We start from the raw sequence: 14,566 nt of genomic DNA, 5'->3' as shown, positions 1-14,566 counted from the left end.
TTGTGTGTCTTTCATATTTTTGTTCTTCTAATTATAACCGACCTCACGAGTCATACCCTTTCAAACAGATTTGTACAGTTTGTTTTATACTGGATTGTTGCACCACTGTCTAATGTTTAGAAGGGAAATGTATTTTTTTAAGAAGTTTACGTTCACTACTAAACATGTCGGAGCCGAAAGAAATTATATACTCATCGACCACAGGATTTAAAACGCAATTAGCCAGAGTCAAAATGAAATCCGTCAGAGTATCGACAGACTAATGTCTAGTCATCTAGATACTTTTTAAAGATCCGTTCATGAAACGCAGAGGCAGCTATCAGAAGCTCAGATGTAACAAATCCACCAGATGAACACCAAAAATAACGTCTTTAAACTAAAGGGAAACGAAGATCAGTTCAAAGTCAACGCAAAAATCGCAAACAAGATGAAAGAGGTCAGAAGTCTGCTAACAGAAACACAGGGCAACAATGAAAGCACAGAGGGCGCAATGAGGAACATTTGTGAAGGTTTGGGCATTCATACTCATCGACAAAAATTGATTAAGCTTGTGGATCAGTCATAGAACGGATGAAGAACATTTAACGAGTATAAAACGCACAGTCTAGCAGATAATTTCGAAGACGAAAAACGCATAATACGAGCAGAAAACAAAGCGTCGAGGAAAATGAAGAACGACAAAAAGATCAAGACACGTACAACTCCCTACAGTGCTTCACAGTCTATTCGGTTCACCTCAATCAATCAACAGAGTACAGTTAACATTCCTGTGGTGAATCGACCCGGATTATGTTCAGAATTCAGAATTCGTAGAAAACGAGATTGCTAAACTAATAGAATTAAGATGCAATAACGAATTATCATGTAGACCTAAATTTATCAAACCATTAACTGTAGCTAACAATAAACACAAATCAAGATTAGCTTTAGACTGTGGATACATTAATCCGCATCTTCGTAAATCCAGATTTAAATATGAAGATGCTGGCGTAGCCAGTCAGATTTGTAAGAAAGAAGTTCACTGCTTTACTTACGATAAATTTTGAGAACGGCCTACCATCATGTAGAAATATTCGATCCACACAAGACATACTTATGCGTCGGTCAAATTATGCCACGTGGAACAAAGTATTATGTCTATGTTTTACAATTTGATATAACCACAGCTGGTTATATATTCACGAAAGATGTAAGGTGTATTGTTAAATATTTAAGAAATTCAGGTTTGAAAGTAATCATTTATTTATACGATGGCTTATAAGGGGCTGGCGCGATAAGTAAGGCCCAGGACACTAGCATAGTTGTTTGGAAAGTACTAGAAGCTTCTGTGTTTTTAATAGCAGAAGATAATACAATTGGACACCTAGTCAAAATGTCGTATGGTTTGGTTTGGTATGGCACTTTGACAAAGGCATGGTTTCAATCTTTCAAAATTGTTAGATACATTGAATGAAATTAGACACAAAATAGGTAAAGGAGAAATACACGCTTCGGCAAGGTTTCTTGCTTCAATAATTGGTCAGATCACATCTATGCAAGGGGCAGTTGTTCCTGTAATCAGATTACATACAAGAAGTATGTACGAATGTTTTTTGTATAAAGCAAGCTGGAATGCTAATGTTCTGTTGAACAGTAGATCTCTTGATGAGATAGTTTTCCTGAAGAAAAACAGAGAGAAAATGAATGGCAGAGAATTGCATATTGTTGAGCAATACTCAGGTGTACTATACACAGATGCCTCGGGCATAGGTTTCGGTGGCTATTTGGTACAAGCCACAGACGAAGAGATTGTGGGTAGAAAAATTAAAAGTTCCAGTTTGAGAAAACTTGAAGCAGTTTATAGAGTACTGAAGTAGTATATCTTTGTCATAACAAGGACAAACGGTGGCACACAGACAATCAGAACGTACTTAACATAATAAAACAAGTGCAGCAAGAAATCTGATTTACAAAATATCACAATTAAAATAGCAAATGTATGTGAATCAAATAGCATTTAGATCATACCAGAGTGGGTGCCTAGACAAGAGAACGTTAAAGCAGATACAGTTAGTAAAACTGATGATTGCGATGATTGGAAGATAGACATTATTATATCTGAATATGTGAATCAGATTACTGGGGTCCACATACCGTAGATAGGTTTGCCACTGAGTACAATGCAAAATATATCATATTCAATTCTAAATAAAGGAAACAGTAGTATACCGCTGTTCAAAACTCATAAATCCATGGAATAAACAAAATCGGGGTAACAAACTAAAACTGAGGGAAACGCATTAAATATAAGAGAACAACGACACAACATTAAAATGTAACACACACAGAAACGGACTAAGCATTAGAAAAAATCCTATGAGAATAACAAATATAACATCAAAATCAAATACATGAATTTGAGATAGATAAGTACCGTGACACGTCTTATAGTAATGTGAATTCACACTCAAATATAAGAGAAAACAAACGACACAACGGAAACACAACGTTAAAATGTAACACACTCAGAAACGAACTATAATAATTATATCAATGGCCATATTCCTGACTTGGTACAGGACATTTTTAAAGGAAATTAATGGTGGGTTGAACCTGGTTTTATGGCATGCCAAACCTTCCTCTTTTATGGCCATGTGAAATATAACATTAAAATGACAACACAACATTACAGGACTACAATATAAATAAATAGGAGAACATAATTGACAAAGAAACACACGAATAAGAGCTAACAAAAGGCAACAAGTTTAAAATTTTAATACGCCAGAAGTGCATTTTGTCCACACAAGATTTACTAGTGACGCCCAGATACAAAAGTTTGAAAGCCGAAACAAGTACAAAGTTGAATAGCAAAATACAATTTGAATGACCGGGACATATATTTGGAACTCCCCTTTTTTAAATGGCCGGATCCGCCCCTACATATGCTTTAAATAAATCATACTTTTTCCATTGCAGATTGTGTTTTATATGAGATGACAGCACATTTGACATTGGTGTTTTAATTGTAAAAAAATAAAAGTTTGTACTGTCATGTCGAACAGAAAATCATGTAACGATGTTGAGTTTAGTTTATAAATTACTCATTTTCGCATGAAGTATAGCAAATGAACGTAAGCCAAATTGCAGTCTCCATTCAGCATAGGTTCTAACTTCAAAAAATAAATTACCGTAATTTCAAGACGTTAGCCTTAGTTTTCGATGTAACATTATGACGTCCTGAACATGCATGAAATATGATTGCCGGAAGGACTCGAAGATCAAATTAAACCAGAACTGGTCTCTTTTTGACATCTGGGGTATGAATGCAACTTTGTTAAGTGTAAGAAGATGGTTAGTACGCTGATAATAGTTCTTGCAAGATTGAATACTAAGATACTTCCATTAGCTAAGTTTTTTTGGTGTAGTATTTTTAGACATTTTGTTATTTACAAAATGCATGAAAATCAATTAACTGATTTAATAACTATTTTTAATTGGAAATTTAAAAATGTTTGATTTAATCACTATTTTTGATTGGATGTTTAGAAAATGTTCTGAATTTTATGACATTTGCATAATGTTTAAATAAAAAAAAAGTCAGTTACATATATTGTTTAAAACTAACTTTCTTTTTATATTTTTTTCAGACATTTCGTTTCAATACCTTTTTTTAGTTTGTGTGTCCATGAATATATAACGTAACCTTTGTGAATCATTCCAATATAATTTCTACCTAACATTACTAAATCAAAGTACTGAAGTACTGAACATCGGATAACCACAAGTTCTTCTGTATGGTCAAAAGCACTTGTCTCAGAAAAAAATCACATATCTCTTTACAATAGCATTTAGATCATACCAGAGTGGGTGCCTAGACAAGAGAATGTTAAAGCAGATACAGTTAGTAAAACTGATGATTGCGATGATTGGAAGATAGACATTATTATATCTGAATATGTGAATCAGATTACTGGGGTCCACATACCGTAGATAGGTTTGCCACTGAGTACAATGCAAAATATATCATATTCAATTCTAAATAAAGGAAACAGTAGTATACCGCTGTTCAAAACTCATAAATCCATGGACAATAAACAAAATCGGGGTAACAAACTAAAACTGAGGGAAATGCATTAAATATAAGAGAACAACGACACAACATTAAAATGTAACACACACAGAAACGGACTAAGCATTAGAAAAAATCCTATGAGAATAACAAATATAACATTAAAATCAAATACATGAATTTGGGATAGATAAGTACCGTGACACGTCTTATAGTAATGTGAATTCACACTCAAATATAAGAGAAAACAAACGACACAACGGAAACACAACGTTAAAATGTAACACACACAGAAACGAACTATAATATAACAATGGCCATATTCCTGACTTGGTACAGGACATTTTTAAAGGAAACAAATGGTGGGTTGAACCTGGTTTTATGGCATGCCAAAACTTCCTCTTTTATGGCCATGTGAAATATAACATTAAAATGACAACACAACATTACAGGACTACAATATAAATAAATAGGAGAACATAATTGACAAAGAAACACACGAATAAGAGCTAACAAAAGGCAACAAGTTTAAAATTTTAATACGCCGGAAGTGCATTTTGTCCACACAAGACTTACTAGTGACGCCCAGATACAAAAGTTTGAAAGCCGAAACAAGTACAAAGTTGAATAGCATCGAGGACCAAAAGTTCAAATAAGTTGTGCCAAAAACGGCCAGGGTTTTCTGTTAGGTAGCAAACATCCCTAATTTATACTTTTGCAAACAGTAAATTTTATAAAATGACTATACAAAAGATATATGATAAACACTGGTGTCCAGGTACACTGGGTATTGATGCTTTCAATAGATATTGGGGGTAAAGAGATTAAATGGATTGTGCCACCTTCTTCAGACATATCCCGATGCATACACATAATGATACAAGATAAAGCAGATAGCATTTTATTTGTTCTTTTATGTGTTTCAGCACCATATTGTCCTCTTTTACATCTTTTACACAAAGTCTATGGTAATGTTGTCGAATTCGAATCGTTCATTAAATATAGCAAAATTTTACCATCAAAAGTTATCAAAAGAGACAGAGGTAGAAATGGTACCGGTATATTCGTAAAATCCACAGATTTAAGGATGTTGGCTAGCAAAATCTAGTGTATTTATTTTTTCCCTACAGATATCGGTCTGAAAAGCAGGGTGTTGGGGGTAAATACAAGATGGAGGAATTCTTTCTGCTGATTTTGACAAATTAGGACGTAAGATGTCGTCGTATCTACTACTGTGTAACAGTCCAGGAGTGACAATATTAACAACAAATATTATTATGCTTTTAAACAGTGGGAGAGATTTATATTAAAAGAAGGGGGGAAATCTTTGCCAGCAAAGCCTATACATGTAGCCTTGTATTCAACCAAATTGACACAGATCCATCTTATAGTTTAGTTCAGTCAGCATTTTACGGTATAAAATGAGCACACATACATAGTACAAGGTCTTTTAGATCTCACGGAAATGCAGTTGTGACAAATTTAATGGATTGTTGTGTTGTATTTCGATTTTTTTTAAAATTCATTCAATCTTACTGTGAGAATGAGTGACATTTTCAATTTTATTTCTAAATGCAATGCATTAAACAATGTTTATATTTTGTTTTTCTATACCTTATTGAAATATGCTCTTGTTAACTTCTATGTCATTTGGTCATTGATGGAGAGTTGTCCAATCAGCAATCATATCACATCTTCTTATGTTATATCTACTTGACATTTTCTCTTATCCTTAATTAAAGTGATATATTTGCTTTTAGAATTGTTTTGTATTTTTTTAATTGTCCTTTGAAGAAGTTGATGTATATCAAACTTTTGACTTTTAACTCTCTTTTATCAAATATTAAGAATGAACACCATGTTCTGCGCATTAAGAAAGAAACATTCACTTAGTATTCAAATATAACTTGGATACTAGTCTAGTAATAATAATGACATAGATATGATACACGAGACTGTTGCTGTTGGCAAAAATGCAATTTACGTTTTCGACTCATGTATTACATACTAGAAATGTATTCGTTTGTTTAATGTTTTAAAGTTGGTTGCATTTTAACTTTTGATTATATTTTAAATAGAAATTTCCCATACCAAAAGTTATAAACAGCTCAAATTTTGACAATGCAATATTTAAAGTTGTCGGGTTGGTCATTTCAATTAAAAGATTACAAATGAGTTACATTGATTAAATTGCCAACTTTGATATTTCAGTTGATTTGATAATTTCTAAATAATAAATCTATGAGATACAATCTCTGTAATGTAGTGTGAAGAACACTATTACTTCATATTTAATTTTTGGTTAAACAATAAAAAACCTTACATAATGTCAAATAATAACGTTGAACCATCATGTTTGATGTTTTCTGTATTTCTTTAGCATAATAAATTCATGCTTGTAAATTTGATATTATTAAATGGTCATTACATCCGTTCAATAGGATATTACAACTAGAATTGATTCTTCTTTTCTAAGAACAGAAACCTGGTGAGCACAGTCTATTCCAACACCTGCGACAACCCGTTTCATAAATAAATACAATCCGCTTTCCTGTACTTGTCTATCATTCGACGTGTTGGGGAGTTAATTGAACTTTAAAAGCGTTGCATGTATACTTCACATTAATTTAAAAGAGGCAAACTATTCATCATCCATTCGATATCATATTGCAGTTTGATTAATCGAGATACATAATTCCATACATTAACATTCTAATGGCTTCTAAGTTAATAAACTGTTATATATCGCAAACAATTGTCCGAGAGTAATATATTTACAGTAAAATGAACTATTGTCCGAGGGTTATACATTTACAGTAAAATAAACTATTGCCCCAGATTTATACATTTACAGTAAAATAAACTATTGTCCGAGACTTATACATTTACAGTAAAATCAGAATTAGTTCCCTAACATATCCATTTTAGAATTGAATGGATTACTTAGCATACTGTTTTTTATTTTTATTAAATTATTTTATCAACATAATTTTATACTATAACACACTATTAAAATATATATGACTATTTATTCAGTGATATAACATCTTATATCAGTACCGTTGTGCAAACTTTTAGACTGAAATAATTTTTTCCTTATCTGCATAGTAACGCCTATTCTAGACGATCTGGTACGTAGTAAATTTGCTGGTTGGTCCTTTTTATAGACTTTTATATATATATATAAACGAGTCTGAATAAGGAGATGAGGTATGATGTCCAAGAGAAAACTCGACACCAGAGATCAAAGAGAAAGATGTAAACAATTACAAGCAACCGTACAACATTATTTAATGAACAAAGCCTATACCGTGAAGTAAGATATAAAATAACACACAATGACAAAGTATGATACAAATAAGGAATAATCAACACCATACTTTTTAATCAAACAATAAAAGAAAAGCAAATATATCATGGCAAACAGCAATCATTGACAACCACTGAATAGCAGTCTCCCACATTTAGATAACTAAAGACTTAGCAACACGAACTTTACCAAGTGATACCAAGTGCTCCAGGTAAGAAAGGCAGATCCTGCTCCACTCGAGACACCAAGCGTGTTGTTCATAGCATGTATCATACATTCGGTGATAAGTCTCATTCGATGATATCACAATAGAAGAAGAAATTTATTACTTATAAATATTTATTAACTTCTTGCTTATATTACATACTTTTACATTCGATGCTATGTATCTAAATATCAATCATTACCTTCAAAATATGTCGCATCAGCATAGAGTCTACAAATAAACATGTTCCGATTAAAAGTACCCCTATTTTTAATCTGTAGACGTGTATGCATATTAGACCAACACGATACTCAAGGAGGAAGTATATAGGTTTGAAAAGTAAGCTTGACTACTTAAACTTATCTCCGTTCTCGACGATCCCGTTGTTGACAGTTTTTATTTCTTTTCTCAATGGGGCATTTGTTTTAACCTCTATGACGTTTTAATGACTGAAAATTGAGACAAACGCATTAGGATAAAATTTTCACTATAAATGCTGGGCTGTTAAAGCAATAATGAACATGACAGTTTGTATAAGTACGTTGGGTCCTGATTTTCGAAAGTATCTTGAGACTTAACATTTACTAAATAAACTCATTGCATAGACATGTGTACCAGACCAGAAGTTTCATCTACAAAAAATCATCAGTGACGCTCGAATAAAAAAAATAAAAACACTTTTAATTATATGGCCTTAGGATGTTTTAAAAAGTGTATTACTTATAATTTTGAGTTATCCTAAAATGCACTGCACAGTAAGGACTATGTTTTAAAAAAATGAAAGCAACACGTTTAATAATTTCTTGTGTATGAAGCACTTTTCTGGATTTACCTTCATTAGGAACTCTCAAATCCAAACATTTGAAATCCGAAGATGTACAAGTACCGAAACCGTTGAAGAGATATATATGTCAAAAATACCTAAAATAAATATTTAAATCCATCTAATGCCAACTTTGCCTGAGGAAGTTTGTTAAATCATGTCAGTACCGAAGTACCGACTACTGAGCTGATGATACCCTCAGGGACTGACAGTCCACCAGCAGAGGTATCGACCCAGTGGTGTAAAAAATTGAAAACAACACGTTCAATAATTTATTGCGTCCGGAGCGCTTTTCTAGATTTTTAAGATCGTTTCGGATTAAAATTGCGTTGTTCCCTTTACGTTTACAATGACAAAACATTTATTTAATTTTTCTTCACTTAGCTATTTGTGCTTTGTTATTTATAAAGACTATATATTATAATGAAATCACACTTCTAGTCATTTCAACTGCGATTTAGTATGGTCTTGAGGAAACGATGATAGTCCGTCGGAAGGGGACGATAAATGGCTGACCCGTGTTAAGAGAGAGCCACATCTCTTGCACGTTAAAGACACCCTTGTAGATTTCGAAAAAGAGCAGGCTAATGCCGCTACAAGGCAGCACTCGCACCCGCAATGTGGAAAGGGATTAATATAATTTGCAAAACTTGTTTCCCAATCCACTATAATTAAAAATGTCTAAACTAAACTAACTGCGATTTAAGAAAAAGGTAATGTCCATTTGAACTACATTTTGTATTCCCAATAAGTTACTAAATTGTAAGGCTTACATAAAAAATTTGTCTAACCGAATTTTCTAACGGTTCATGATGAAATGTCAAAAACATGCATGTAATAACTATATGTATGATTTGATAGCCATGAAAAGAGCACACGGAAATATTTATTTCGCTGCAAAAATGCATTTTACGACGTGAAACGTCATAGTTTTGTCTTGTATTTATAATTCTCAGAACCTCGACATCTTTCTAATCATTTTTATTGCAAACCTCTTTAACAGAAATCTTCAAACATGATATAACTACAATACAGAAAATTATATAATCTAATTACAAAAATGGCATTTAATCAACACATTCATTATGACTATTTTCTTTATTGTTTCAACTTCTGCGTATTCATTTATCGTCATTTTCATTAACATATAAATAAATATTATTATATCTAAAATAATCGTGTATAACTAATTTAGTTAATTAGGTATATTATTTGAATGCTGAAAAAGATAGAACGTTGTTATATTGAGGTAATTGTTACCTAGTATACAGGAGCTATTTCAGGACAAACGCTTTGGTTTATAGTCTATGCTAGTCTTCAAGGTATAATATATGAGAACATGTCTGAAGATATTTTTGAAAACCAGGCCTCATGAAATGTGGTTGTTTAATGACATTTTCATTTTATTAGCACTCTTCAAATAAGGTTATATAGAATATAATTATGCACTTAAAAAAATATTTAAGCGACAATCAAACACACATTTTTGCATTATTCCTTTTGTTTATTACATGATCTCTAACTCTTTCACAGATAAACATTGTATTTACAACAAACTTTCCACAAGAGGTAATGTAACTGTCTCTTCTGGTGTGTCAACGGGTTTTGGAGCTGGTTTCCATTCACGCTTCCAGGTTTTAGCTGATCGCGGTGTTTGTGTTGCTCTATTTCGAACTGATCTGAGCTCTAATCCTCGATGTCGTCTATCGTGTGTACTTACTACGGCGTCGGCGTCATCAACCAACAATGATGACGTTATATTTATTGATCTACATTTGAATGTAGCTTTGAAAAATTTTCTAAATGTCTTACTCATGAAAGAATAGATAAAAGGGTTGACAACAGAATTAGCATACGAAAAACATGGCGCAACGTTTTGTAAATGATAAATAAAAGCGGAATTTGAATTGTCAGAACTAACTGATATAATTGCCGCCATGTGTAACGGAAGCCAGGAAATGGCGAAGGCCAATGCTACTATAGCAACAAGTCTAACTAATCTACCTCTTCGTTTCATTGATACAATTGTAACAGGCGCAAGGCGTGATTTAGTCATTGTTTCCTTCATACGTCTAGCAATTTGTAAATAACAAAATCCCAGAATGCACTGCGGTATCACATAAAATAAAACCAACATCGCGATGGCATAAATTTTGCTGTCTGTTTCAGATAGCTCTTCTAAGCAAAAAGCCATGAATTGTGAAGCTTTAAATTCTCTGTTGATGAATATTACAGGCATGAATGAAGAAAGCGATAGAAACCATATACAGAGAATCACAAAAATACAACGTTTTTTCGTCCTGCAAAATACAAAAATATAAAATATTATCATTCATGTTAAAACGCTAATGTCAAAACACATAATAATGCAACTCCCACCATATATCATTTACCATTAAACACAGTGCGTTTGTTTTTTACCAACAGTTTTCCCGTTTATTTAGAAATCAAATCGACTACTATATTGGCCACGTATATGTGTATAATAAGATTGAATGGTTGTTGGTTGCTTAACGTCCATTTGTTATATGTGGTATGATTGCAAATGAGACAACTATGTTCTGGTTTTGGGTATACATTGTCTGGTCATTTGCAGCCAGTCAAATGATTATGGACGATGTCTTATTTGACAAACTGTTTGAGTTTTGATTTGAATCGTGTTACTATATCAGACTACTGCGTTCTCCGCAAGTTGGTAATCCAAACTTTCCAGGAACTGTTTTAGGTGGTAAAACTTATACCTTATAGAATATTCTCGATTATTTCATTTGCATTATTTACTTTTCCATCATTCTTTACAGCGGAGCCACTCATATTGTAGTTCTTTTAGATGATTTTACCATCGAAAGTAGCAGGTCTCAGGGTCTGCTTTATATGTTGATCTTGTTCCTCGATATTGTCACAGATGGACGACTAGTATCTATAACAAACGTGATGGTTTCAATTTCAAATTGTCAGCCTTCCGTTTCTCAGTATTAAAATTTGATTTTTGGCTAATAATAAGCAATCAAGCACTCACACAATTACATGGGTAATTATTGAAGATAGTTGTTATAAATCAGTCAGATCTTGCGTGATTTTATGTTTTGCGTTCCTTTGAGATATAGAATAATTGTAGTACGTACATCTGTATAAAATAAGTACACAAGGTAATTAAATGGTGGATAATATAAAAGTTTAAGAGCTTCAAACTTCCAAAAATTGAAAAGAGAGAAAATGCAGACAAATTATGCTATTTCTTTTTACAATAGCACAATGTTTCGTATTAAATCAATTCAAAAGCATTCTATTACTCGCATCATCATAAATATGAACTCTCTAGTTCTCTTCAATTCATATGCAGTGTATTATGTAATACATAATATAACTGATAGAAAATCATATTCCAAAACCACGACCTCACTTAACTGATATAGGATATTAAACCAGAGTCTACTATTTTTAGCTTCATCATTTCAGTATAAAGGAATGCAATATGACAGACTTGATCAAATACCAATGTTGGATAGAATTGGCTTAACGAAGCATGAAAATGTCTATTGATATTCATAATGGTCGGTATTTTCAGTATTCAAATTCAAAGTATTTCGGTATTCTACCTTGAATTCGGGGTAATTGAGATAAAACTTTTGTTAGATTTGTTTTAAATGCAGAAAATGTACTGAAGCACGACATATCTTAGTAACTAACAGAGTAAGAAGAGTACAAGATGAAAGACACATTATGTTAAAGAAGCATGGAAAAAAAAATTTACAACTACAAATGCAAAAAAAACCCAAACAAATGTCGACAAAACTCTTCAAGGAAAAAGAATTTAAATCTTGAAACAATTTTCCCGTCAAATTCGTTGTATGAACTTATCCGCTCATTGGGAAAAAGAGGGGGAAGGTGTATATGTCATTCAACAAGTGGTGGAGTGTGAGTTATAACTCGTTGGTTTGCAAGTCCTCGCGGTAATGGGCCGATGGAGACATGAAGCAAAATTATCAATCAATATATTGACATGAAATGAACATAAATAGATTTAGATATAAACCCTGACACATTTGATATAAATGCAAAACTATTACAGATGTGTAGACACTGAATTGAATCAGGTCTATGTCTTAACTAAACCAATTTTCGATACTTTAATTTCTTACATCGATAATTTCATGAAAAACGTTTGACGCGCAGAGGTGCAATCGTCTGGAGTGGGTTAACTAAGTCATGATCAGCAGGTGTGAAAGATTCTTGTCAAACCCTATTGAATAACATTCAAAGCTATCAATTTGTATCTTTTCGTCTTGTTTTGAATTCTTTTTGAATCAAAATGATATGTTTGTTTCAAATTTCATGACAGTGGCGGATCCAAAGGGGGGGGGGGGGGGGGGGGTTCCGGGGGTTGGAACCCCCTTTTTTTGGCCGATCAATGCATTTGAATGTGAGCATATAGTTGGAACCCCCCCTTTTTAAAATGGCTGGATCCGCCACTACATGAATAGAATTTGACTTCAAAAACCTGTGCTGACCTCTTTCAGACATATTAGTTGACTTGCTAAAATTCCCTTTCTTTTATTTCTTTCTTACTAATTTATATATTTACTGAAAACTGCCAGTCTACTAATTGCCCTTGGAGAAAGGCTTCCTCCTGCAGATGTCAGTATAATGGTATTCTCCTAGTTATAGCAGTAAAATTGTTAAAGGGGCAAAATTGAAAAAAACATAATTAGGATTGGACATGTAGCAAGTCTTACATATTGGGTGTAAATACTAAAACTAATCATATGGAACTCGGGTAAATACAAGGTAACGACCAGAACTTTCATCTGCGCCAAAAAAGATATTTCTTAGGCCCTCCCAAAAATTATCAAGTTATGAATTTACCAAGGTTTTTATACCAGATACATAGTAAGATCACATTTATTTAATAGTCAGATACTAAATCGTTACAAACACAACCCATTTAATATGTGCCTGTCACAAGTTAGAAGCATGTAGTTCAATGGTTGTCTTTGGATCATGTTTGTATATTTTTAAATTTCTGTTCGTAAATTATTTAGTCACAAATTAGGCTGCTACTTTTTTCAATTTTATTGTTTCATATTTTTCCATGTCAGGTCTTTTACAGTCGACTATACGGTATGCGTTTTTCTCTTTGTTTACAACTGCATATAATTGTTTACAGCCACTTCATTTGCACTTTGGTAGGTAGAGACGTGTCATTGGCAACCATACCATATCTCCTACTAACTATATTTAAAGTACCTACCTAATGGATAATGCTATTATAGGATGAACAATAGCTAGGTACCTGTCTATTCCAACCGCTGCTAAGGTCAGGACATGTAGGGATAAACATACCGTCATCATATACTGCACAAATTTACCTGTAATTAAAAGATAACGTCAGAACATGTAGGAATAAACATACCGTCATCATATACTGTACAAATTTACCTGTAATTAAAAATTTACACCAGGACATATAGGAATAAACAAACCGTCATCATATACTGTACAAATTTACCTGTAATTAAAAAGTTACATCAGGACATGTAGGAATAAACACACCGTTATCATATACTCTACAAATTTACCTGTAATTAAAAAGTTACATCAGAATATGTTGGAATAAACATACCGTCATCATGAATACTGTATAAATTTACCTGTAATTAAAAAATTACACCATGACACGTAGGAATAAACATGACGTCATCATAAATACTGTACAAATTTACCTGTAATTAAAAAGGTACTGTTCTTATATGAATCAATTAAAAGCAATGCGCACCTGAAAATGAAATGTTGTATAGCATTTATGTTCGGATTGATCGTAAGGAATTTTACAAATACATTATGTACTTGTATCTTTTATATTTTTAACATATTAACACTGAACTAAACAACGTAAAGTGCGGAAGACATCGTTCTTAGGAGATGGTATGATGAGGCAGGCATCTTTTTGGACCCTTAATCTAATTAGAGGCTCCAAAGAGCCTGTGTCGCTCACCTTGGTTTATGTGCATATTAAACAAAGGACACAGATGGATTCATGACAAAATTGTGTTTTGGTGTTGGTAATTTGTTTGTATATCTTACTTTACTGAACAATCTTGCTGCTTACAATTATTTCTATCTATAATGAAATTGGCCCAGAATGTGACAGTGTAAAATATTCTGTAAAATTTTACA

The 14,566-nt window shown here is 32.8% G+C and overlaps 1 protein-coding gene and 1 long non-coding RNA gene across 2 annotated transcripts in view; both read right to left on the bottom strand.

Moving 5' to 3' along the window:
• Positions 1 to 14,566, bottom strand: part of LOC143063606 (L-proline trans-4-hydroxylase-like) — a 377,865-nt gene that overhangs the window by 120,427 nt on the left and 242,872 nt on the right. The gene's annotated exons all lie outside the window — the stretch shown is intronic.
• Positions 9,365 to 14,566, bottom strand: part of LOC143063604 (uncharacterized) — a 43,772-nt gene continuing 38,570 nt past the window's right edge. Inside the window, exons 2-3 of the long non-coding RNA XR_012975058.1 lie at positions 13,641 to 13,758; positions 9,365 to 10,689 (exon numbers count right to left, since the gene is read on the bottom strand). This is a non-coding gene — a long non-coding RNA (uncharacterized LOC143063604). The remainder of the gene's footprint in view (positions 10,690 to 13,640; positions 13,759 to 14,566) is intronic.

Source organism: Mytilus galloprovincialis, chromosome 2, assembly GCF_965363235.1.
Source record: "Mytilus galloprovincialis chromosome 2, xbMytGall1.hap1.1, whole genome shotgun sequence".
NCBI classification, from domain to species: Eukaryota; Metazoa; Mollusca; class Bivalvia; order Mytilida; family Mytilidae; genus Mytilus; species Mytilus galloprovincialis.
Note: the sequence above shows the minus strand (reverse complement) of the source record. Positions and strands in the feature narration are given on the sequence as shown.